The following is a 26,139-nucleotide window of genomic DNA, read 5'->3' as shown; positions in this document are numbered from 1 at the left end:
AAATTGGTGGATCTAATATTGTTGCCAACTTGGTGATCACGCTGGATGACGGATCCCGGTATGATGCACACAGCAAAAGGTTGTGAAAGAATTAAAGGCTCATTTCATTGGAAAAGTTTTCTGCAGTTCCAATTCAATTGACTGTTTAAAATACTGATCAAAAGTTTGTGTGGTGTGTTACATTAAAATTCACAATCCAACTGGATAAAATATTGCACCTGATCTCTCCTTATTTGTATTGCTTTCATTCGATGTAAATTCATAGAAAGTCAGGATGGAATGAAAGGAGGAAAGAAACGTTTGCACTCCTTTTCATTATCCCAATATAACTTACAATGGAAACAAATTGCTTTATTTCGACTTTGATGAGGTTTCAATTTATCACAAATCTCCGGTGCAATGAAGGGCAAGAACAAGATTCTCCATCCAATGTATACTAAAGATGCCAGGCACAAACGAAAACCACAGCTGTTTTTGATAGAAGTAACAGCCAGAGTAGGATTCAAATCCACACATGCACAATGAAAGACCAACCCGTCGCCTTCACCTCTGGGCCACTCCAGCCCAATGCAAAGGGGCTCACATGTGATTACATATGGTGCACCCAGGGGATAAGAAAGTCCCTGAGAGGAATCGAATCCACACCATTATGTTTCTGCTTTCAGCGAATAATAATACCAGCAAAATCCAAAGAATTGTCCTCGTCCTTGGAAGGAATACCTGTCCTTGATTCATTCCGTGTCAGTACTGTCTCAGAATGAACCAGCAAACATGAAATTGCCGTCACATTCACACACATATTTAGTCTTGACGCATAATTTCTTCAGACAGTTTCTCTCTCACGTGAAGAAGTATATATGGAGAGAGAAGTGAAGGTGATGTTTTAGCTCGATGGGCTTTCTCATATGGCTGAACCTGAACTGGGTAAAATTCCCGGAAATGCAGTTTTCTTCATTTCATTTTATTAATTTTGCTGCAACTTCACTCTGTTCATTGCAATGATCGGAAGTGAATTGGATTTATATCATTGGAACGTTTAATGTTGCATTCAGTTTTGCTCCGAATTTATTTCAGCTTAAAGAAAATACTGTTGAGAAAAACAGAAAGTTAAACTACAAAACAAGATGCCAGTTTTGATGCTCAGTTACGTTGGCAGATTTCAGTGGGTATCAAATGAACCCAACATCATGCCGATTGTCCTTCCATCTTTAAGGCGTGGGATTAAAGCAGGAAATCGATCTCCAAGAGACAGGTCACTTCCTATTCATTATGGAATATCTTTCCTTGACAATATACAAAATCTGCTCAGTTCCATTTATAATGTTTCATGTAGAATATTAATATAAATCTTTCAAAACTCTGATGGTTCTTTGCTCAATATTATTCAGCTGCATACGTTTTCGATATTTCTTCACTTCTAAATTCGTCCAAATTAGACATTGTTTCCTCACACCTTCCACCGCCCACACCCCATCCCCCCCACACACACACCCCACATTTACACTTTTACCTGGCCACAGGCTGTCTCTCTCCTGGTGAAACTCACTCCTTCTGTGTCTCGAAATGTGTCTCTCCAAATATTTGGAAATGGATTCTCAGAGTGACAGAAATTCTTCTCTCATTATTTCTTTGCCCGACATCGGTGGTTTTGAAAGCCTGACGTTCAGAAATTTGCAAACTTGAAAGAGAGAATTTACCACCTATTTACTCTCTCAAAACCTCAAATACTCTGGAAAACTTCCATTCGGTTTTCCTTGGTTCAGTTTCAAATTTTCCAACACGCAAATAAATAAAATTTCATCCCCACGAAACGCCGTCAGCATCGTCTCTAATGTCTTAGCAGCCCAGTAAGCGCTGGCAGTGTCCTCTCTGATAGAATCACCGATTCCCAACAATGCACAAAGTACAATTTAGCCGATCAGGTCTGTAGGGACATTTGAAACAGCATCTCACCCAGACCTAGCTCCCGTCTCTATCCTGGCATGCCTCTTGCTTGTGATTTCAAATAAACCTGTTGGAATGAAACCTGGCATCGTGTGACTGCTGACTTTATCACTGCGTTGCCCATGGCTAACTCACTTAACTTACTGAATTCACTCCCTGAACACATCAACGAATTTAACACGGCCAATCCACCTAACCTACAGACTTACCAGCAGTGCGAACCAATGAGCAAATGTACCATCATATTGAACACTATCCGTATCATGTTTCATAGCTTTATACACTGGCAACTCAGCCGAGTGAAAGCAAGCTGCGCCCACAAACCGAGCTCAATGCATCCAAACGCGGTTCTGCGCTGTACAACCTCATTAGTGCTGCTGGAAATGTTTCTGCACTCAGATCTGAATGGGTTTACTCTGTTTTCTTCCTCAGATTGCTGCTTTATATAAACACACAGTCAGGAACAACTCTATATAATGGTTTTCATTGCAACACGAAACACAATGTGAAGTTTGCAGAAATTACGTGTTTGCACTTTCACTGACACACTCTCTCCCCAGGAGCTGCAGTCCTTCCCCAGCTGATTCTGACAGCACTGTCCGTCCTGTGACATAACCAATCGAGAATGGAAGGCCAGGCATTAATAACCTTCACGGTGGAACAGAGTGACAGGTTTAAACCATTTACGATCCCCCAGCAGAGAATTGAGCCCAGTGACAGGCGGGGACACTAACCACGATACTGTGGAAGACAACAAAATCGAAGGAGGCCCTGCAGCCTGTTGTGGCCGCACTTGCCCAACACAAATGCTTAACGGCCTGAAACAAGATTTCCATTATTTAGCCCATAGTCTTATATGTCTTGGCATCACAAATTCACATCTGAATTTTTTTCAGATTAAAAGGGTTTCCGCCTCTCTGACCGTTTCTGCACATATAATCAAACCTTTTTGCCTTTTCCCAAAATCTCTTGACCCCAGTGTTCAATCCCTCCATCAATAACAAACGCTTCTTTCAGTCTATCCTATCCACATCCCTCATTATTGTGAACATCTCAGTCATGTCTTCTCCAATCTCCTCTGTTCGGTGATAAACAACCCCAGTCTGTCCAATCTCTCCTCATAACTGAAACTCTTCAGCCCAGACAATATCCCATTGAATCTCTCCTGCAACGTTCGCAGTGCCATCACATCATTGCTATACTGTGAATTGCAGAACTGCACACAGTACTCTAGCTAGAGCTAAATTAACTTTTTTTCCTATTCTGTTACAGAATGGGGGCGTCGCTGTCTCGGCAGTATTGATTGCGATCCCTAATTGCACAGCGGGCAGTTGAGACTCAACCGTGTAGCAGTGAGTCGGCAGTCACATCGAGGCCTGACCAGGTAAGATTGACGTCAGTGAACACGATGGTTTTGTTTTTTTCAACAATTGCCCATGGATTTATAGGTGTTATTAGATTCGTAATTCCAGATATGTATTGAATCTCAATTCTAACACCTGGCATGGTTGGAGTCAAACCCGGATCCCTGGTTCATTTGCTCTGTATCTGAGTGAACAGTCCAGTGGTAATAGCGCTCGGCCATTGCGGAAAACCCGTGAAACTAATCTTTCTGAAAGAAGTCGCTTTTCCTCGATATTGTCCTGTATCATTTTCCTGAGCTTGACCCCCCATAATCGCAAGTCCATATCAGTAAAAGCTGCTACCTGAGGATTGGCCTCACAACAGCCGTAACCAAATGGATCAACTGATCTGCAGGTCCCGATGGTGGGGTTGGGGCACGTTCACCCAGCAACGGTGACCGCAGCAGCACAGACTGAATGGTATCAATGTGAGAGACTGTGTTCGATTCCGCAGTGCCTTAATGAAAGAGGAAATGACTCCACAACCACATGATGAAAGAGCATAGCTCCGAAAACTATTGCTCAGTTAAATCTGTTAGACTCTAACCTGGTGTTGTGTGGTTTTTAACTTTTTATACCATAGTCCAACACCGGCATCTCTAAATTAATGTAATGGGGGTGTGGGATGAAAAGTTCAGTTAGTGATCGTAGGAGGGAGTGAAATCTCTGAGAACGGGTGGATTTGAATTCTGACATATGAAATACAGAGATGTGAGCGAGCAGAATTTGAAGGGAAAAGATCATCACCTTGGAAAAAATTACTTCATCCAAACAACTGATTCCTTTTTGTTTCCCAAGAGCTGGAGCAGATAGAGCAATTACTGCCGTGACTCGGATTCGAACCGAGGTTGCTGCGGCCACAACACAGAGTACTAACCACTATACGATCACAGCATTGCACAGATGAGTGCGCTGACAGAGTGCAATAAGTACAATCTCATAGGACATGTTAGGCAACGCACCAAATGCACAATATCAGTGCTAAGCGAACAGTGGCAGATATGTGGGAACTCAGAACGGGCTGACCGCTTAATATCAGTTCCCACAGTGGCTGTGGTGATTCCATCATTAATATGCTGAAAGCTGAGATAAGTAGATTTCTCCAAAACATCAAAAACTCCGGGGACAGTGCAGGTGTTGTTGAAATGTATGCTTCAATAGTAATGCAGTTTAACATTGGCTACTTCACCAGTTTCCCCACACAAGGCAGTAAACACTGCTGCCACATAGTCCCAATTCCCAGCCCCAGAATCAGAGGAATGGAGTGGCGCAGTCGTGAAGATGTGCGAAAAAGCTTTATCAGCCAGTGGGTGGTTGGAATTTGGAATATACTATCTGCATTGTTCAGACCGACAGAAACCCTTACAACCTGAATAAATATTCAGATGTGAGCTTGTGATGCCAAGACACATAAGGCTGTGGGGTAAGAATTGTGAAATGTGATTCAGTTCATTAGGCAGGTGTATTTGACAAGTGTGGGCACATTTGGTTGAAGGGCCTCCTTTGACACTCTTATCCTTGGTAGTATAATGGTTAGTGTCCCCGACTGACACAGGCCTCAATTCTCCGCTGGGGACAGTGTAACTATTTTAAAACTGTCGCCCCGTTCCCAAGTGCGGGTACTGATACCTGTCCTTCCATTCTAGATGGGGCATGTCACAGCAAGGACAGTGCTGCCTGAATAAAGGTGGGGAAGGACTGCAGCTCTCAGGAAGGCTGTGTGTCAGTGAACGGCCAAACACGTGCCTTCTGCAAACTTCACCTTGTGACTGTGTTGGAATGAAAAGTATTTGACAGACTTGTTCCGGATTAAAGTGTTTACTAGAAGCAGGAAGCTGAGGAAGAAACAACGTAAACACATTCAAATATGAGTGCAGAAACATTTCCGCAGCACGAATGAAATTGTAAAGGACAGAGTAGCGTTTCGATACATTGAATTTGGGTTCATTTATTCTGATGAGGCTGTTACCAGGGTATAAAACCATTGCAAAATGATACAGCATTTACTCAGTATGATGGAACATTGTCTCAGTAATTCGCACTGGTTTTCAGAGGGAGGGTTGGGTTGATTGGCAAAGTTCAGTTGCCCTCTCCTGTCCAGGGAGTGAATTAAGTAAGTTAAGTGAATTAGCCATGGGAAATGTGGGGATAAGGTCAGGAATCACAGGACGTCAGATTATACTCCAACAGGTTTATTTGAAATCATAAGGGGGGGGGGAGGGATTCCCCTTCTTCAGGTGAAATATATGGAAATAGGGAGGGGAGGTGGGTCTAGGTGAGATGCTCTTCAGAGAGTCGATGCCAGCCCGATACCGGCTATTTCTGCACTGTAGGATTCTGTGATTCAATGAATTGATAATGACGGGGTTTACTGGGGTGTAAAGCCATTAGAAAAGATGCTGATGGGGGTGTACTGAAGATGAGATTTTATTCATTTGTCTTCTTGGAAAACTGAGAACAGTTATCCTTGAACCAAGGAAGACTTAATGGTTTTTTTGCAGGTTATGAAATGTTTGGTCAGAGTAAATAGGTGGAATATTCCATCTTTCAAGTAAGTAAACATCTAGATATCAGGTGTTCAATACCTTTAATCAAACCTTTGAAGGAGAAAGAAATGGTGAGAACACAATCGCTGTCACTCCGAGAATCTGGTTTTCAAAATAATTGGAAAGGCACATTTGTTGATATGCAAGGAATAAATTTCACAAGGAGAGACACAGCGTGTGGGTAGGTAAAGCTGTAGGGATGGGGTGTAGTCGGTCGGTAGTTGTGGGGAAACAGTGTCTAAATTAGTTGACTTTAAATGTAAAGAAATTCTCTTAATGTGTGCAGCTGAATGAGATTCGGTTCCAAAAGTCTGCATTTTGAAAGATTTGGCATAATATTCCACCTAAAGCATTGTAAATTGAACTGAGTGGATTTTTATTTATTGTGAAGGGAAGATATTACATAATGAATAGGAAGTGACCAGTTGCTTGGAGAACGACTTCCTGATTTCATCACTTGCATTAAGGATGTGAGAACAAACACAATGATGTTTGGTCCATTTCGTACTCAGTGAAATTTGCCAAAGCAACGAGCAACAAAACTGGTGGGTTTTCTTTTGCACTTTAACCCTCTGTTTTTCAAAGCAGTATTTTCCTTAAGCTGAAATAAAGTCATAGCAAATTTGAATACAACATTATTCGTTCCAATGAGATATATCTAACTCACTTCTGATTATTACAATGAACATTGTGAGGTTTCAGCAAAATTAAATGAAACGAACAAATCATGAGTTCTTGCGATTTAATCCAATTCAGGTTCAGCCAAATGAGAAAGGCCATTGAGTGACAACATCGCCTTCATATCCCTCTCCATGGCTGCTTCTTCACGTGAGAGAGCATGTGACGGAAGAAATTATGAGTCAAATGTAGATGTAAATATGACGGAAAATTCTTGTCCTGTTTCATTCTGACTCAGTTCTGACTCAGAATGTATCAATGACAGTTATTCATTCTGATCAGCATGACTATTTATTGGAATTTGCTGTTATTATAATTCTGGTGAAGGCAGAAGCACAATGGTGTGATCATATGTCACCCCTCTACAAAATGTGCAGAGGGGACCGAGGGATTATGGTGGTGGGTAATTATATCGCTGTGCTCCACATTCACTGGTTCGAGTCACACTCTGGTTGCTAACTTTATGTACCGCTCTAGCAGTTTTTATTTGCAGCTCACACTCTGGTATACACTGGATCGAGAATCTTTTTCTTGCCCTTCACTGCACGGGAGATTCACAAATAATCGACACCACATTAAAGTCGAAATGAAGAGTGAGAGCAGCCATTCTATTCAATTGTAGATGAAATTGGTGAAATGAGAAAGAACCCATTTTTCTTTCCGCCCTACATTCCATCTTGTCTTTCTATGAATTTACATCGAAAGAAAGAAAAAAAAACTACAGATCGGGAACACAGGCTTATCCAGTGGGATTGTTCATGAGTATTTTAACCTAACACTTCACACAAAAATCTGATCAGCATTTCAAACAGTCAATCGGAATTGGAACCACAGAAAATGTCTCCAATGAAACAAACATTTCGTTCTTTCACAAATTTCTGCTGTGTGTGAATCATACAACGATCCATCATCCAGCGTGATCACTGACTTGCCAACTGTATAAGATCTAGCAACTTTCTTCAGCAATCACAGCTTCTGTGCACAGCCACCTGTGCTGGGCCCAGTGTCATTTGTTGCCCCCAGGTCACAGCATATTTCTTCTTCCTGAGTTTATGAGCCTTGTTCCTGCTGTGTCTGATCTGTTCAATAAACCTTTTATGTCACTTCATCCCATCCCCTCACAATTCTGAACTTATGAATAAAATAAGGCGTTAGACGAAATGTTAAACCAAGTGGAAGTATGCTATTCAGCGCAAGGAGTCTGCACAACCATTCAACGAACTCATGGTTGATCTGATTTGGAAATGCTGGTGTTGGACTGGGGTGTACAAAGTTAAAAATCTCACAACACCAGGTTATAGTCCAACAGGTTTAATTGGAAACACACTAGCTTTCGGAGCGACGCTCCGTCATCAGGTGATCACCCGATGAAGGAGTGTCGCTCTGAAAGCTAGTGTGTTTCCAATTAAACCTGTTGGACTATAACCTGGTGTTGTGTGATTTTTAACGTTGTACACCCCAGTCCAACACCGGCATCTCCCAATCATATTATACCTGTCCAGTAACGTCAAGTGATCTGTCGCACATAATTGAACATTCTAAATATTCCGACAGCTGGAGAAATCGGAGCTAAAAAGACCAAACTAAAGCAAACATTAGACAAAATAATCAGCTCCAGAAAATTGTGGAAAGACCAGTCAAAGAGGTCACAAAGGTTCGAGAGATCCAATCACAACCAGCCCGAGAGTTGTGCTTTGAAGAGTTTTATGCAGACTTCCTGGCACCTTGACTTGCAGCCAGTGCCTGAGCGTTATACACTTCGCTTGAGAATGACGACAAGTGAAGGGTGTTTTCATGAAACCCATTGAATGCTTAGAATCCAGAATTTTGGGAAAATGTTGTCAAATATTTCCCAGATCATGGAAATCAGCTCAACATTATTAAAATCAAAGTACTCGTAATGGTCTTCAAGACCACCAAATTACTGTTCGGTGAAATACGCTTTGTACGTGCCTTATTGTTCTCAGGATGAATAATCACAGCAAACATTCAGGTCTCACCAGATACAAACATATGGAAGAGAAACCGTATTATAATTTACACACTATATCTTTCCCAGACCCATGATGACAACTTATTTCTTATGACTGAGAATACTACACGTAACATGTATCGAGATGAAGCAAGTCCTGAATATAGGATTTTTTTCTGATAGATTTCCAAGCCAAAAATTATGATAAAAATTTAATTGTGGCTCATTACATTGTCAATAGATCCCCATTAAATGTATTTACCTGTTTACTCAGAGACAACATTGAAACAAATACATTGATAAATGCTGTTGACTGCTTCTGTGAAAATAAATCTCCCTTATGACTTACTTTCTTTATAATTTTGACTCAAATGTCTAAATATTGATGAGATGAAAAATTGCATGAATTAAGTACAATGCAGAATTTGTTCTTATTATATATTTCTTCAGAAGAAAAGTAGAGAAACCAAGTATAGAAATTTTGAAGATCTGAGAATTTTGAATGACAAACCATTTCTGATCAATGTTCACTGAATGTCTAATGTCTTTCCATATCATCATGCCGGAATTTGCATTCTCGGCAGACAGATTAAGAAATATCTAGTCAACATCAGAGCAAATCCATTTAGACATATTGAATCATTTACTTTGCCAAAGTTCTAAAATTAATTATCAATTCATTGTCATTCCAAAAATAACACAGTTTAGGTTTTGTAACAAACATCGTCAAATTCACGTTTTAATTTAATCCAGTATTTCTTAGTGTCATTATTTTTTTTAAAAAAAGTTCTCTTATTCCAGGATAACACAAATACAAACTAATTAATGATTCCTTATCCAACACTCACAGGTAATATCTGTTCCCTTCTCATTTGAATGTTCACAGAAATCATTGGATTAATTTTCATCCTGACATGTTAAGAGTGGTCTGATTATTTTACACTCCAATAAATGCTGTTCATTTTTACACATGACGGGCAGCTATATGAGATTTCTAATCATTTTTAAATTTGCTATGAAATGTTTTTAAGATTAATTGTTGCTTATATCTAATAGTTAAGAATTGACCAAATCCATTGTATCTAGTTTTAAGTGTGTAGTTAAGGCTCAGTAACATGAACGCATTGCATTTTACAGATACCAATGGTAGCGAATGGTGATTTTTATTCCAATACTTGAATCTTAGTTGATTTGCTGTTCTGGGCTGCCCCCACCTGGAATAGAATGGTCCATATTGGCTCATACAAAATGCCTGACTTTCAAAAACAGGCAGCCTACCTTAGAACTAAAATACAAGGTGTCAGGGGGTGATAAACTAGACTAACATTCTGTTCCAGCCTTAAATTAAAAGAAAGCACACTACCAATGGACCGAATCCAATGCCAGGACTACAACATTCCAGACATTTCTTTATAAGAGCATGCTGACATACAGACAAATGACCAATCCTGATCTTCATAAATGAAAGGATAATTGTCCCAATAAATGAATAAACAGAAGCTGCAGGGTGCAGCCCCGTTAACTCACAAAGCAGCTATTATGACAACAGAAGAGTTCATTTGTCAGATATAGTTATTATTTTACAGTTACTCAGAATATTAAACAAAGGTTAATTACAGATTCTTGAGTATAATAGGGGAAATTTGCAACATAAGTTTGATACATGTAACCAATGCCTACGACAAACATTTAGACTGAGATTTGAAGTTACTTAGTTTTAGGAATTAACTTCACGGTATGATGTTGATTGCCCATTAATTATGAAGTCCTGACAGAAAGAGTAGCTGTAAAATTTTACACAATATAACGAACTTTATAACGCAAGTCATATTACTAATCTTATAACAAATAAGCTAAAATTAACTGTCTTTTCTATTTCTTTGTACATACATAATTAAGACAGTGAAACATATAAGGAGTAATTGGCTTTGATAAAATAAAATATAATGACTAGCAGAATTCAAAATTTCCCAACTGATAAGGTATCCTGAGAGGCCCGAGAGAGTTCAGGAATAACTTTGGAATCTATGTCAATAAGACGCATGGAAAGTTCCCAATTGGAATCTGGGGATGTCCATGAGAATGCCCATCTGCGATTATGTGATTCAATTGGGTGTTTGGATGAGGAGGGAAGGGCTGTAACCACATTGCATGTGGCCACTGTGATGCAGAAAGTCCATAAAATGCTGCTTTTTTACTGTATATGTTACAGTGTGCCATGGATCTCCCTTCCGTGATTGTCCTCGGGGGATGATCCCTTCATTAACATGCCTCAGCTCAGCCTGCCTCCTGCGTCCTCATTCCCTGTCAGGGGAAATCACTTCTACAGCTGTGATGACATTTCAATTCAACATAAACATTTATTGTGTGTGAAATGATTACATTCAGAGCGATATACTTTTCAGGATAAAATTGCTTTACATTTACTTTTTTAGTGCACAAGAAAACATTTTGATTTTATCAATTTGTTCTTTTGTTCAACCAACACGAAGTTTTAAATTATTGTAAAGACTACAATGGGGGAAACGGGAACGAGTCAAATGACTGTTTCCTTTTTCAAACAAATTGCCCTCCAAAATGATTTTTATTTTCAATTCACTATAAGAAAAATATTGCTTGGAAATGTTGACAATTCTCCTTTTCCTCCCATATTAGATGTCAGTGAACAATAATCACACAATTATGAGAATTCCTTTCCAGATGAAATTCATTGACTCTATGTTTTGTTCACAGTATTAGTCCCTTCCATGGCCAAATTCTTTCCCTCCTAATTCTGAAATAAATTTCAAAACATTTATTGTGATAAAAATTACATCAATAAAATTGACATGACTCTTCAAGAAAACAATTGGAAGCATATAAATCTTGCAATGCCTGCATTTTTAAACAAAATCATTTTTTTTCAATTGCTGCTGAATGATTTTTTTACATCATAGAGCGTAGTTTTATGCTTTAATTTTCAGTTCGCTAATCTTAATGAATATCCAATCAACATCAGAGAAAAGTGTTTTCAAAAATATTAAGTCACTTTATCTGTTAGGATTCTAAAAGCAATTATCAATTACAATAATTGAACAGCAATTTAATATAGACTTTTTAAAATGCGGTGTTTTAAAAAAAATCAATCACTATTTCTGATTATCAATGCTACTATATTAATACCTGTTTGTTCAGGCCCATGCACATACAAAACGACCAAGAATATCCCTGGCAACACTCATTGTAAATGTCTGATTTTTGCTCAAGTGAAATATAACAATTATCTCAGCCTTTGAAATTCAGAGAGCTCCAATTACGTTTCCCTAAAATATTACTCTTCATTTCTACATATTACTCAGTCTAATATCAAGATGGGATATCTCATTATTCTCAAATTCACGAATATGTATTTTTAACTCCCTTTATTACTAATATATCTTATATCTAATAATTGTGTAATCCAGTAAGGGCTACAAATGTGGAATTATGCTTATGTGCAATAAATACTGCAAGGACATTGCAATGTACAATCTCTCAATCATTGTGTATATTGCATTTATTTTAAACTTGGAAACATTTTTGAATTGATTTGATTGTAATTTACTTCGATGCTTACACGTACTGTATTTCCAGTCACAATGTCTGTAGATTATTTGGAGGTATAATCGTCCATTCCTATAATCACAGTATCTGCGAGGAACTTTCTTCTGGTCACTCATAGGAAAATGTATCGAACTCCACTCAATCAATATTCCAGAGAAAATATTTGAGAATGTTGCAGTCATAAAGCTTAAATATACAAAGTCATGATAGTCATTAATTTTCTCTTGTTCTGTAGATCTTAATTAAAACAACACAGAATTTTATGCTCCTGTGCAATGAGGAAAGATCAATGACTTCTCAGTAAAATAAACAAATGCCACTTGCTATTATTTATCAATTTTTAATTACTGGTCAGTTTATCAATTGTGTGAGATTTGTTTTTAGCTTTCCAGTCATCTAGTTATATTGAATATGATACTAAAATGGTGCGAAAATATCAGGGTGTGCTCATTTGAAAGTTCGATTTGCATACCTCTTACTTATCCCGTTAATTACATGATGGTTTAAGAACGTTTCACTCAGCAATCCTCGTAAATATTAAAAACTGTCTGATTTTAAATCAGATCATTCGCACCCAATTATCGATCTGTTCCTAATTCATGTAAATATCTCAATTTTATCGAACCCAATGTTCACACTAAACAATACACATAAAGCAACACAAAGACTTCCATCACCATCTGATTATTGTTCAGTAAAATACCTTATTGCTCCTGAAACCAATGACAACAGTAACCATTTGTTTACTATTCCATGCAACAAGTGCAATTGATATCTTCTATTTCAGTTCAGTAGTTAAAGATGATTTATGTTGCTTAAAACAATGCTTCTACTTTATCACAGATATTGACTGTAACACAATCATGCAAACAATAAACGTTTTGTCATTCTAATAATCTTTAAGTTTACATATTTTAAATTTGTGTGCAAGAGATATTACAAATTACAACCATTTTTGTTGTATAATTCAGCACACCTAAATTGTGAATTTGGGAAAGACTCCATGTTTGCAAAATGGAAGTAGTTTTCAGTTTACATAACACATGAAATGACTGTTTTTTAAAATCACGTGCTGTGCAAAATGATTATTGGTTTCATTTAATTGTAAGAAAAGAACTGCTTTGAACATATTGATTCTTTTTTGTCTTTTCTATTCCAACATTATTCATCACTGTACAATAATGAACAATTTTTATAATTCCTTTATGTACCAAATATCATTGACTGCATCATTTGTTCACTTTCATGCTTTTTTTCATTATCTATTAACTTTCTTCCAAATTCTGACACAAATGTCTGAACTCTGATCATAATATTAATCATCTAAATTAAAATAACATGTCTCCATGAACAAACCATTTGATAGAAATTCATATTTCTTGTGTTATCTACATTTTTTAGTCAAGAAAGAAAAAAATGTTCTCTAATCACTGGTTCAGTTTTTCTTCAATTCATAAAGCTAGTTACTATATTCTATTGCACAATTTACCAATTTTAATAAATATCCAATCAACATCACAGCAATGTGTTTTTGAAATATTGAATCATCTTCATTGCTCATATTGCAACATTAATTATCACGTCATTGTCATGATAATACTTGCACAATTGTTTAAGAAAATCTTTTGAACAAGTAAAATGAGATTCAGATTTTAATTTGACCAATTGTTTCTGAGTACCAACACTACAATATGAAACTTGATTTTCAGGTCAAGTTTCCCACAATGGATCCAAGGACTTCGCATCCAACATTAGTTGTGACTGTCTAATGTTTGCTTATTTGAATGATCTCCATAGTCACAAACTATAAATTCACAGACCTGCAATTACTTTTCCCTGCAATAGTTCCTGTTTGTTTGCAAATATTCCTCAGTCACATAGCAAAATGAGATTTCTCATTATTTCTAAATTCATTGATCGAATTTTATATTCAGTTGTTGCTCATACCTAATAATTATTCAATCCAGTACTTGCCGTAAACGTGGAATTACGGCTCTTTACATTAATAACTAAATATATTGTGGTGTATAATCTCAATCATTATTAACATGAATTCTTACTTTACTCGCGGAAGCATAGTTGAATTAATTTAAATATATTTCACTTCGATGCGAACATTTGTTGTATTTCTGATCACAATAAGATTTAAGTATTTTTCACGCAATAAAATCATGTAACATTGCTGCGTTTTGTTAAGTCAAATGAAAAAGAATTAACATCTCTGTATTGTCTCGTTAAACAATGACAATACATATTGAATTTTTCGAAGTTGAGCATTTTGCAAAGAAGGGATGTTGTCTTCAGCAGAATAATCGCATTGACTGACTAATTCACAGAATCTGCTGTTTATTCTGTTTGAGTTCCCAAGAAATCAAAGTGACTAATTCTGCTGGTTCTAAGTTTCTGGAAAGTATTTGATAATGTTTGAGTCTTAAGGATGAATAAGTCGATGGAATTGCATTGTTTTTTTTTATTGGAAAGAGCTTACTTCAAACATTTCAGGCACATACACCACTTTTCTGCAGTGTTGCAAAGATGAAAAGCAAGTCAATTTCTCCATCAGTGAAACAAACAAATGTTATTTCCCGTTATTCATTAGTTAGCTCATTCCCAAATTTGTTGTTAAACAATGAAATTCACCTGAATATTGTTGTGTCCTTTGATCATATTAATTTTCTAATTATTGCTCATTCATGATTTGTTAGTGATTTTTATTTTGCAAGTCTCTCACTTTTTCACTTCTTGCATGGGAATTGGGCATTGAGAACAGAGGATCAGTGGTTAGCACTCGTGTCTTACAGTGTTATGCACTTGGGTTTGATTCCATCCTCGGACACATGTATGTGTGGAGTTTGTATGTTCTGGTTTTCTCCCACAATCCGAAGATATGTAGGTTAGGTTGATTGGCCATGCTTAGCTGCACGTTCTGTTCATGGATGTGTAGGTTATGTGCATTAGTCAGGGTAAATGCCCAGTAATCTGCGAGAAGAATGGTGCTTAGTGGATTATTCTTTGGAACGTCAGTGTAGACTTGTTGGGCTAAATGGCCTGTTTCCACACAGTAGGGATTCGATAAACTTAGAATTGTGTTTCGCTATCCAAAACTAACAATTTTTTTTAAACGTTGCATTTAAAACTTACCTTTAAGTGTCAATTGTTAAGCTTGTAAAATATCTCAATGTTACTGACATCGATGTTCAAACAAAACACTGTACATAAAGCCAAAAAAAGATTCTCATGACCATCTAATTACTGTTCAGTGGAATAATCACAGTAAAATTTTATTGTCTAGGAGATCAATCACCACTATCACAGTAGGGATCTGGTTATCATTCCCTGCAATAAATATAATCAGTGTCCTCTGGTATTTCAGTTCAGTCGTTATACACCATATTGATTGTTCAAAGCATGGTTATTCTTTATCATGAATGGCCAAGGATTCTAAAGGCAAGAGATGTTGTTCGATCGAATTTTCTGCATGTTCTCAAACAGGTTTTCACTATAAATATTGCAAAAAATGTGGCAATTTGGTCTTGTTCAACTGCTGATGCTAACATTTTCAGTTCATGTTCATTAAACATATTTGTAGAAGGTGAGGAAAGCTGTAGCATTGGAAAAGGGAAGGCACGTTCAAAGAGCAGGAGTATCGGCCTGTCGGGCATTCGGCCATCATCAAAAAAGATTCCTGATGAAGGGCTCATGTCCAAAACGTCGATTCTGCTCCTCGCATGCTGCCTGACCATGCTCTTTTGACATTAGAAATATTTGTCTGAATATTCAGAGGTAATACTAAAGGTTGCATCTGTCAATTTAGTTTACTGTGCTTTCTATTCACTGAAGTTTTCATGTTAATTTCTCGTCTTTTTATTCTTAAATCTGATACAAATACAGAACACATTAAAATTCACATGAATTATAAATTTGATTTCTCGACAAGAAAACCAATGGAACACAATATAGAATTCTTGAACAGCCGACACGTTTGAATGAAAAAGCAATTCCTTCCAAAATATGATTGCCCGTCTGTATCTCTCTTTCAATTCAATAATCCTGCAAATAGTTTATAATTGCCAGTTGATCTCTCTGAATGAGTACCTAATCAATGTCAATGTAACCAGCTGAAACATTAACAACAGATTGATAATTGGGTATTACAGGTCTTATTTGAAGTGAACAAATGTTTGGAAGTTACTTGAATTCCACCAGGAAACATTCTTGAATCATAATACAAGAAATGATATATTTGAGAGATGTGCAAACCTTATTTTTAAATGAACAAACTCGAATATTTTCAAAGTATTTCAACCTTACGGTCAAAATGAACAGGTGAATGGAAAAATAAAAACAAGTTTCTGGCAATTCATAAATTGAACAACAATTACAAATTCACTTTGATCAAAGGACAGAGTAATATTTAGATGAATCACAATATTTAGTCACAAAGTCGGCAAACAGCTGACTGACAAGTAATAGGTGGGAGCATTTGTTAGTTTACTGAAGAAGATATCAACTTTATTTCCAATTTATAGCACGAGAAAATAATGTTTAATGTGTTTCAATTGTTTGGACTTGCCGCTTTGCAACAAAAAAAGATCAATCTCATTACTTGGAATATTGAATTCTGCAACATTTTCAAATATTCTCCAGGAACTTATAAGCGACAGAATTAGATACAGGTAACCCAACTATCCGAAAGTAAAGCATTATTATGAAACCTTTTCTAAGCTGAAAAGGCGTTGGTTGAAGAAGCATTAATTTATATGGGAAACAGCTCCACTTTTTTCGTAAAAGTGAAAATCCTCTTTAGAGTTCTTACAGTTAGAGAAAACAGGGACAGATGTCAGTCTTTTGTAAAAGCAAGGTGGCAAAAACGAATTTTCCAACACATATTTCTTGGTAACTTGACTCAAGTAAGTATCAGATTTTGTGATTATTGATGTAATAGTCAAAAGCAGATCTAATATTAGATTGAAAAGCAATTCAATCTGTGCTTAGGTACTCTCTAATCAACATTCAGAGCAGCTCTGCATATATTTCTGTTGAAGGTGTGATTTGAAACCTTCCCTCGAGTCTAGTAATAGAGACACTGCCACAGCTCCACAAGCTACTTCCATAATGTTCTCACTCAGGCCGGCAGGACTGCAATATTATGTTTAATGTGGTTACTCAAATGAAATCTAATCAGATGTTTATTGCAGTAATTTGAATGGGAATTGATTAGGTAGTTTCTGTGTGTAATGGACTGGAAATTAAACAATATTTTACAATAACAATAGAATAAAGGAATGATAGACTTAAAAAAAACAGGAATCTCATGACAATTCTTCGAAATACAAATTGACAAACCTGTATGATTATTGTACTTTGATTTGTAAAATACATCAGTCATTCAATGTGAATATTCAGCTGAAGACAACTCCCCTTCCTTTCAACAATGTACACATTCCACAAATTCAAAATGAACAGTCATTGAAAAAGGAAGGAACAAGCAGATGTTAATTCTATTTTCTGTACGTAAACATGCGATTACTTTTAATTAAGTTTTATATATGTAAAAAGCAAACTCTTATTGTGGTTCAAAATCCAATAAATGTTAGCGTGAAGTGAAATATAATCAGATCAATGATTATAATTAGATCAGTGCCCTGGGCCAGAAAGGATATAACTTAGGTTGTTATGGGAAGCGAGGGAAGGGATTACTGTGTTTTGACAATGATCTTTGCATCCTCACTATCCACTGGAGTCATACCAGTTGATTGGAGGGTTGCAAACGTTATTCTGTTTTTCAACAAAGGCAATCAAGATAATCCTGGGAATCATTGATGAGTCAGTCTTACATCAGTTGTGGACAAATTATTGGAGAGGATTCTGAGAGACAGGATTTATTTGGAAAAGCATAGATTGATTAGAGATGGCCAGCATGGCTTTGAGCGTCAGGTTACGCCTCAAAAATCTTACTAAATTATTTGAGGATGTGACAAACATGTTTGTGAGGATAGAGAAGTGAATGTGGTGTATATTGATTTCAGCAATGTGTTTGATAACGTTCCCCATGGAAGGCTTGTTTAGAAAGTAGTGAGACACGGGGTACAGGGTTATCCTGGTATCATGATTCAAAGTTGAGACATGTGTGTCAGAGACTGCAAGGTGGTGAATGAGAGAGAAATAAATAAGATAAAAGCAGAAAGGAAAGGAACTGGTGAGCAGAAGATCTCTAAATGTAGTTTCTCACCCTGCCTGCATCGTATTGGGTGAGCTGGAACACAGACTTTCAACCAACGGCCTTACACAGTCAGAATTATTCCTTACAATTCAAGTCATCAGGCTTGAACTCCAAATGTCAGATTAAAAATTGTCAGAAACTTACAGCACAGATCGCGGCCACTTGGTCCATCCTATGTATGATGCTGTAATAGAACTACCCAGGCTTTACAATGTTCTGTACTCACCAATGAGACCAACAATTTCAGACTGTGAACTCTGCCCTCTATGTTGTTATAATCTGTTTTTCCAAAGTATTTGACAGCTGCATACCTTGTTTCCTGGTTTCTTTCCCAGCCCTAATTCCATTCCATCTGACCTTGATGGAGTACCATTTCTGCTGTTTAATCTCTCCTCCCTTCCCCCGTGTGACAGACTGTCTTTTTGTCCTTGTCTGACCCCCACCTTCCTCACAACCTGTTACATTTCTGATGGTTCCCAGGCCTCTTTAACATTCATTGTGGCCCCTGAGTCAGTAGCACAAGTTTTGATTTATCTTCCTCTAGAGATAATCTGGTTGCAGTTTCCCCCAGATTTTATTTTTAAAAACAGAGCATTTGTGTCAGTCAAATATTCGTGAGCCTTCATCCACAATTCCCAGCATTTGGATGTAATCTGTGACCCTCCCACAGATGTACAGGTTTGCTCTATTGGCCGTGGTCACATAGCCTGGAGTGTGCAGGTTCGGCCGGTTGGGTTAGTCATGGCAAAGGTGGGGTTATGGGGGTAGGGTGGGAGAGCAAGTCATTGCAGGCTCGATGGACTGAATAGCCTCTTTCTGCACCGACGGGATTCTGTGATTCTAACTAGTTGTGATTGTCGTCACATTTTTCTAATGCCAGGTTCATTCAGCTCAGGTACACACGCTGCCTTCGTGTTTCTGTGGGTGTTCACTCAATCCTTTCCTTCTGTTTTACAGCAATTTCACACTGTATGTGAGGGTGAGAATGAATTCGTAAAACAAATATTCCAACCGAAACCCGCACAGGTCAGCTGGCATAACTCACAAGGAACAGAACAATAATAAAGGATTCTTCACAAATCTTACAAGAAAATAGAGATAATCGGAAATCTTTCTGGTTGCAGTTTCCCCCAGATTTTATTTTTAAAAACAGAGCATTTGTGTCAGAGTCACATATCCGTGAGCCTTCATCCACAATTCCCAGCATTTGGATGTAATCTGTGACCCTCCCACAGATGTACAGGTTTGCTCTATTGGCCGTGCTCACATGGCCTGGAGTGTGCAGGTTCGGCCGGTTGTGTTAGCCATGGCAAATGTGGGGTTATGGGGGTAGGGTGGGAGAGCAGGTCATTGCAGGCTCGATGGACTGAATAGCCTCTTTCTGCACTTACTGGATTCTGTGATTCTAACTAGTTGTTATTGTCGGCACGTTTTCCTCATGCCAGGTTCATTCAGCTGAGGTACACATGCTGCCTCTGTGTTTCTGTGGGTGCTCACTCAATCCTTTCCTTCTGTTTTACATCAATTTCACACTGTATGTGAGGGTGAGAATTAATTTGTAAAACAAATACTTCAACCTAAACCCGCACAGGTCAGCTGGCATTAATCACAAGGAACAGAACAATAATAAAGGATTCGTCACAAATCTTACAGGAAAATAGAGCTTAGAATCACCAGGAAAGGCTGAACAACTGAAAATATTATTCTCAAGAAAAGAGGAGGCTGAGGGACAACCTGGCATAAGGAGGAAGCATTGATTTTGTGGTTTGAGAGATTTGAGGTTGGAATCGTTGGGTCTGAAGCATGTTTCACTGCCCCAGGTCAAAGTTGCTATTTAAATGTTTACCATTATTTTGTCTTTCTATCTGAGTTAACAATCAGATGGGTAGGTCAGTGTCTGAGTGTTTTCCCAAATTCCTGATTGAATCTGCCTCCCACATAACCTCAGGTATCTCAGCACTCACTGGGCCACGGAGAAACTCTGCCGTTACAATAAGAATGTTCTTTCCTGTCGCCTCTCCTCGAGGTTCTGCCTAATCCCCACTTCGCTTTATTAAATCCCAGCTGCCTGTAGTCCACCCACATGGACATCTTGAAGAGCATGACAGGAGAATGGATTGAAACTGAGAATTCAATAGCCAGAATGAGAGAGGAGGAGGAAATAAATGGGGTTTTTGGATCCCAGGGGATACAGACTCCAGGCTGAGTCCTTTGTGAGCATTCCCGCAGTAATATGCGACAGCATTCCATGATGAGAGTTAAACCCGGGTGGCCAGACAGGGAGCCACTGAACATGAGCAAGTTTTGTTCAAGCGCAGGAGGTTTGTTCAGTCAGGAACAGTGTGTTAGACATGGATGTGAAGTGAGCAGTGAGGGGAAATGTTACCACAAGCTGCAGATGGACAAGTTTCATTGGAACAGGAGGCGGCCATTCACCCCTTCAACACTGCTCTGCCACTCAATCGATCATCGCAGATTTGTTGCTTAACTTGCAATTTTCAAAACCCTCAAAATTAATCAATAAACTCCTCTGCAACAGACAAGATGAGTATTGAAAAACTAACGATCTGCAAATGCTGGGAAATCAGAAACAAAAACAAACATTGCTGGAAAACGTTCAACAGAACTGGCAGCATCTGTGGAGAGTGAACCTTTGGGACTAGTAACCGGTCAGGTGACCAGCTGCAGCTGACCATTCTGCCTGTTCTGTAACACTCTCTGGAACGGGTTGTGGTGCGAGAGGAATGAGATTATCAATAATAACTGAGAAAACAGGAGGAAGTACTCAATCAGAATAAAACCCATTTTGGTCTTTCACTTTTAATTCAACTGCAAACATTATTCATTACTATTTGCGAAATAGGATAATACACCAGAAATCAACTCCTCATGTCTTTGGGCCTGGGAAACTGTTAATTCTGACCTGGTCCAGTCAGCATGTGAATCCAGACCCTGAATAATGGGGTTCACTCTGAACCATCTCTTGCACAGTCAGAATGGATGACAAATGCTGCCCCAGCAAGTGATGCCATGATACTATGAACAAACAAAACAAACCCAATCGCCGTGGTTACTTGTGAACTCGCTGGTGTTTCATCAAGCTGGATATCTGAGTGAACTGCTTCCCACACTCCGAGCAGGTGAATGGCCTATCCCCAGTGTATATTTCCTGGAGTACAGTGAGGCAGGATGGTGTCCTGAACCCAGTCCCACAGTGAGAGCACCTGAATGGTCTCGTACTAGTCTCCTGTGACCGGGGGAGATGATATCCACCATCCCGGGGGATACTGGGTAAAGATACCTCCAAAAGGGGTCTAGTGAGAGTAGATCAGGACAAACTGTTCACATTCATGAAAGAATCAACAATGAGGAGGCACCAATGAAGAGAGATTGACAAAGGAATAACATGTGACGTTTTCATGCAGAGAATGTTTATGGTCAGTAATGCACTGCCAAAGACTGTGGTGGAGCCAGGTACAATGAAGAGAATAGAATTGAACAGTTATTGGAAGAGGACGAATGGGAAGGTTTATGGGGTAACGGTAGAAGAACAGCATTCAGTGAGGTGACCCTTTGGAGAGCTGATGAGCCAATCGCCTCCTTTTGCGCAGTAATAATTCTGTGAACATTTCATTCTGAGCCCTCTAAGGAAATATCAGGGCAGGGTTTGTAAAGAGGTCAGATTGAATGACGGTCTCGGTGAACTAAAGTGAGACACAGAAACAGAGGGGTTTTGGGATGGATTGAATTAAATGTTATCAATTTGCATGGACCCCAACACTACAGCAGTTACAAACAGGAGTGATCAAGAGAGTGGAATAAGAGCAGCAAATACATCTTAAACATTTATGCAGCTAAAGGGGATGCTGGGTAAAGATACCACAGTCAGTGTTGATTTCATTCCAGACACACCAGCCAGGGAGCACATCCTTCCTGTGTCTGTCCTATCGAGCTCTTGAAGAATTTTGTTCAAGTGTTTCATTTTAAATACTGCAGAGAAGACAGTTTCATACTCCTCATTCACTCCAGCCAGAGCAATACTGTGGTTAGAATTCAATTCACTGATGCATGTTACTGGCTGCTTCATGGACTGGAAATGGCAATTGAGACTGTAAGGTTACTGTATAAAATATCGTCAATTGTATTGCCAGATTGCCGGACACATGAGGGGCTTTAAGAAAAAACACAACTTAAGGGTATTGAGTGTCAGAGTACTTCCTGTTGTGGGGGCATCCTGTTTAGGTACAAACTATTGATAATTGTTAGAATTGACCTGCACTGGCTCTGTAGAAGTGGTCAGAGCATTATAACTGTCATTGGAGCAGGTAACAAATTTCTCATGAGTTAAAACTTGTAAATGATAGAATAGGTGTGGGTTCTTCTGGTAAAGTGCGTAAAGTTATTCAAAATGTTCCTAATTTACTTTCAGAAACAAATGAGAGAAAGACACATTACTGAGGTAATTTGGGCATGAGTCCAAATTTAGAAGTTCAGGAGAACTGGCTGGAGAGCTGGTGTTGGGAATTGTAGTAATGACTGTACAAACATGTGCATGTTAGGTGGACCAGTCCTGCTAAATTGTCCAGTGTCCAGGATTGTGCAGACCAGGTGGATCAGCATTGGGAAATGCAGTGATACAGGGATGGAGGGCTCTGGGCGTGATGTTCTTCGGATGGTCGGTGGGATTTGATGGGTCAATGCTCTCTTTCCGCACCGTCGGGATTCTGTTCTATGATTGTGGATAAAGGCTACATTGCAGGGAGTCCTTGAAGAAGGAGCATGTGGTGTGTATAATGCCCTTGATGCCTTCAGATAGAGGTGGGCACCGCAGGGGATGCAGTAGGTAGGCCTGTGGAATTCATTGCCACGGAGTGCAGTGGAGGCCGGGACGCTAAATGTCTTCAAGGCCGAGATTGATAGATTCTTGGTGTCTCGAGGAATTAAGGGATACGGGGAGAACGCTGGTAAGTGGAGTTGAAATGTCAATCAGCCATGATTGAATGGCGGAGTGGACTCGATGGGCCGAATGGCCTAACTTCCACTCCTATGTCTTATGGTCTTATAGTGCTTTACTTCCACCGCTGCCCCCTCCCCCTCAATTGTACTTTGATTGAGTCCCTTCCCACTCTGTCACTTGTAATGGTTTGCTTTGCCCGTCATGGGCCTTGCTAATAAATATTCAATTGGTTACACGGGTGGTTTACTGCGGGTGATTAACCAAAAGCAAAATAGCGAAATGGAAGATTGCTCAGCTGTGTGTGATAACACTTCTGGATCGGAGAAATGGGGGGAAAAGAACATTTCACACCTCACAGAATGAGAACCAAAAAGCAGTTAAATCAAACCAAAGGTTCAGACAGGGAGGGAATATTTCCCTGGAGTATGAGTAGCTGGAAAGTGATGGTGTCCAGGAGGAGACAGGATTTTGTTGTAAAGGGCACTTGAAATTTTAAAAACTGTTATATTCAGACAGTTTCAATTCATTTACTTTTATTTATTCTGGAATAAACTGTAACAAGGTTTGCAAATTTGTTTTTTTTTAAATGTAAAAGACAATAGTTAAATAAAATCCATCAAACCTTCCCTCACTGAAACCGGATGTGGAAGTGCAATCTCCTGGAGAATCCCTGCCGACTCCTTCCTACCCGGGCTCCATGACTATATATATACCTGGGAGATAGCAGCAGGAGGCCATTCAGCCTTTCAATCCTGCTCCACCATTAAATGGGAAACGGCTGTTTCTGCTGTGTTCCAATACACTTTCATGACTTTACCTCGAAGAACTATATCGAAATCCTCCTTTGGCTTCACTGCCCTTTGTACCAGTGACGTTGCTGTGTTACTGTGTGGGTGTAGGCAGGGGTAATGTGATGGTGCTGCCTCCTGGAGGATGCACTCAGCATCCCTCATCATCCTGCAGTAACATTAACTGGGGTTCAGCAACGAGAGATAGAAACCATTTCCAGGATATGGGCATCACTGGCTCAGCCAGCATTTATTCCCCATCTCTAGTTACCCTTGAGAAGATGGTAGAGAGCTGTTGTCTTGAACCATTCACAGTCCATTTGGTGCAGAGAGACCGACAATGCTGGGAGGAAGAGTGTTGCAGGATTTTGGACGAGTGATTCCCCATGGTTGGTTTGTCAAATTCTGTTTAACTTAATCATGATTGGCACATGATTTTGAGATTTCAGTCTGCAAATCCTCACCGTGTATAAAGGATTATGTACAGATTAGAAATTCAGAACAGACAATTCTAGTTTCTCTGGAATATCTTTTTCCCCTTTCTTCCCCCAAAGCTGTATCCCTCCAGCCACTTTCTCTCTCCCACCATTCTGACTCTGCTACTCCCTAGTGTACACCCTCCACATTCTCAGGGAATTGCTGATAAACAGATCCTTGCCACCACTTCCTCTCCTGGTTAGACTCTGCACCCTTTCTGGGTTCACTTCCTTTCCCTTCAGTTGCTGCAAGTCAATAATGTAACAGCAGAATGAAACACAAGGAAACAGAAAGGTAGGTGTCAGATCCTGGACAGAAGAGGAACCTTCACTCTGGGAGAATAGGTCAGATACTTCCTTGTTTCCCATTGGTCTATTCCCAGTGTTATGAGGAATTGGGGATGGAACTTGGACCCATGTGAGTGTGGTGACATTTTGACCCCCCCCCCCAAACAGATCAATACTATAAGCAGATTAGTCCTTCCACCAGCCAATCAGTGTGAAAAACTTTACACTAGTTACGCCAGAGCACATGTTTTTGTACAGTGCCGGGTTTCCCCGCACACGTGTGGTCCCTGCCTCAGGAATTGTGGGAGTTGTCATCCCAATGAAGCCTCTGGAGACCTGTCTCTGGAAAATGAAAGAAAGTGTGGGCTGGAGGGTGTTGTGCATAGGATATCCATTCAGACACACAGGACATGTGGGCTGTCACAGGGTTGTACTGAGACATCCGCTTAGACAACCCGATTTCTGAGGTAAGGAATATACATTCAGCCAATAAGGGGCAGCAGATTTTAAGCAGAGGTGGATCAGTGGCTTGCACTGCCTCACAGCGTCTGGGACCTGGGTTTGATTCCAGGTTTAGGAAACTGTGTAGAGTTTACACATTCTCCCCATGTCTGCATGGTTTTCTTTGGTGCTCCAGTTTCCTCCCACAGTTCAAAGATGTGCAGGTTAGGTGGATTGGTCATGCCAAGTTGCCCACTGTGCCCATGTGTGAGCCGATTAGGCAATTAACAACGGGAAATGCAGGATTACAGGGAATGGGATGCTCATCATAGGGTGTGGACTCGATGGGTCAATACCCTGTTTCTGCACTATAAAGGCTCTATTCTATTCTCATGAAGAAGAATGTACCTATTTCGATATGTTGTGAATCTGTGGATTTCGCTATTCTAAATGCGCTGGATGCCAGGGCAATGAGCAAATTTACTGAAGAGATACAGATGTTGAATTTGCAATGGGATGAAGGGAGAGAGAGAGCAGGTGGGAAAATCCAGCTGAGACCGAGGTGAGCTCAATCATCACCGTATTAAATGGTGGAGCTGGTTCGAAGGGCGGCATTGACTCTCCTGTGCCCAGTGCTTATCTTCTTATGGTAATAACTGGAAAGCTGAATCCAAAACTCACCACCTTCAACAAGGGAAATTTTTGGAAAAAGCAGGATAGTCAGGTGGATTAGTGTTCCAAACTTAGATAGTGAGGAAGCGTGTGGGAGATAATGATTTTGCAATTTTAAACTGAGAGGAGACAGTGATTTATGGTTTTAGACTGTGTAGGACATTCACAC

Source organism: Hemiscyllium ocellatum, chromosome 29 (genome assembly GCF_020745735.1).
Source record: "Hemiscyllium ocellatum isolate sHemOce1 chromosome 29, sHemOce1.pat.X.cur, whole genome shotgun sequence".
NCBI classification, from domain to species: domain Eukaryota; kingdom Metazoa; phylum Chordata; class Chondrichthyes; order Orectolobiformes; family Hemiscylliidae; genus Hemiscyllium; species Hemiscyllium ocellatum.
The sequence above is the reverse complement of the archived record's forward strand: the minus strand, read 5'-3'. Positions refer to the sequence as shown.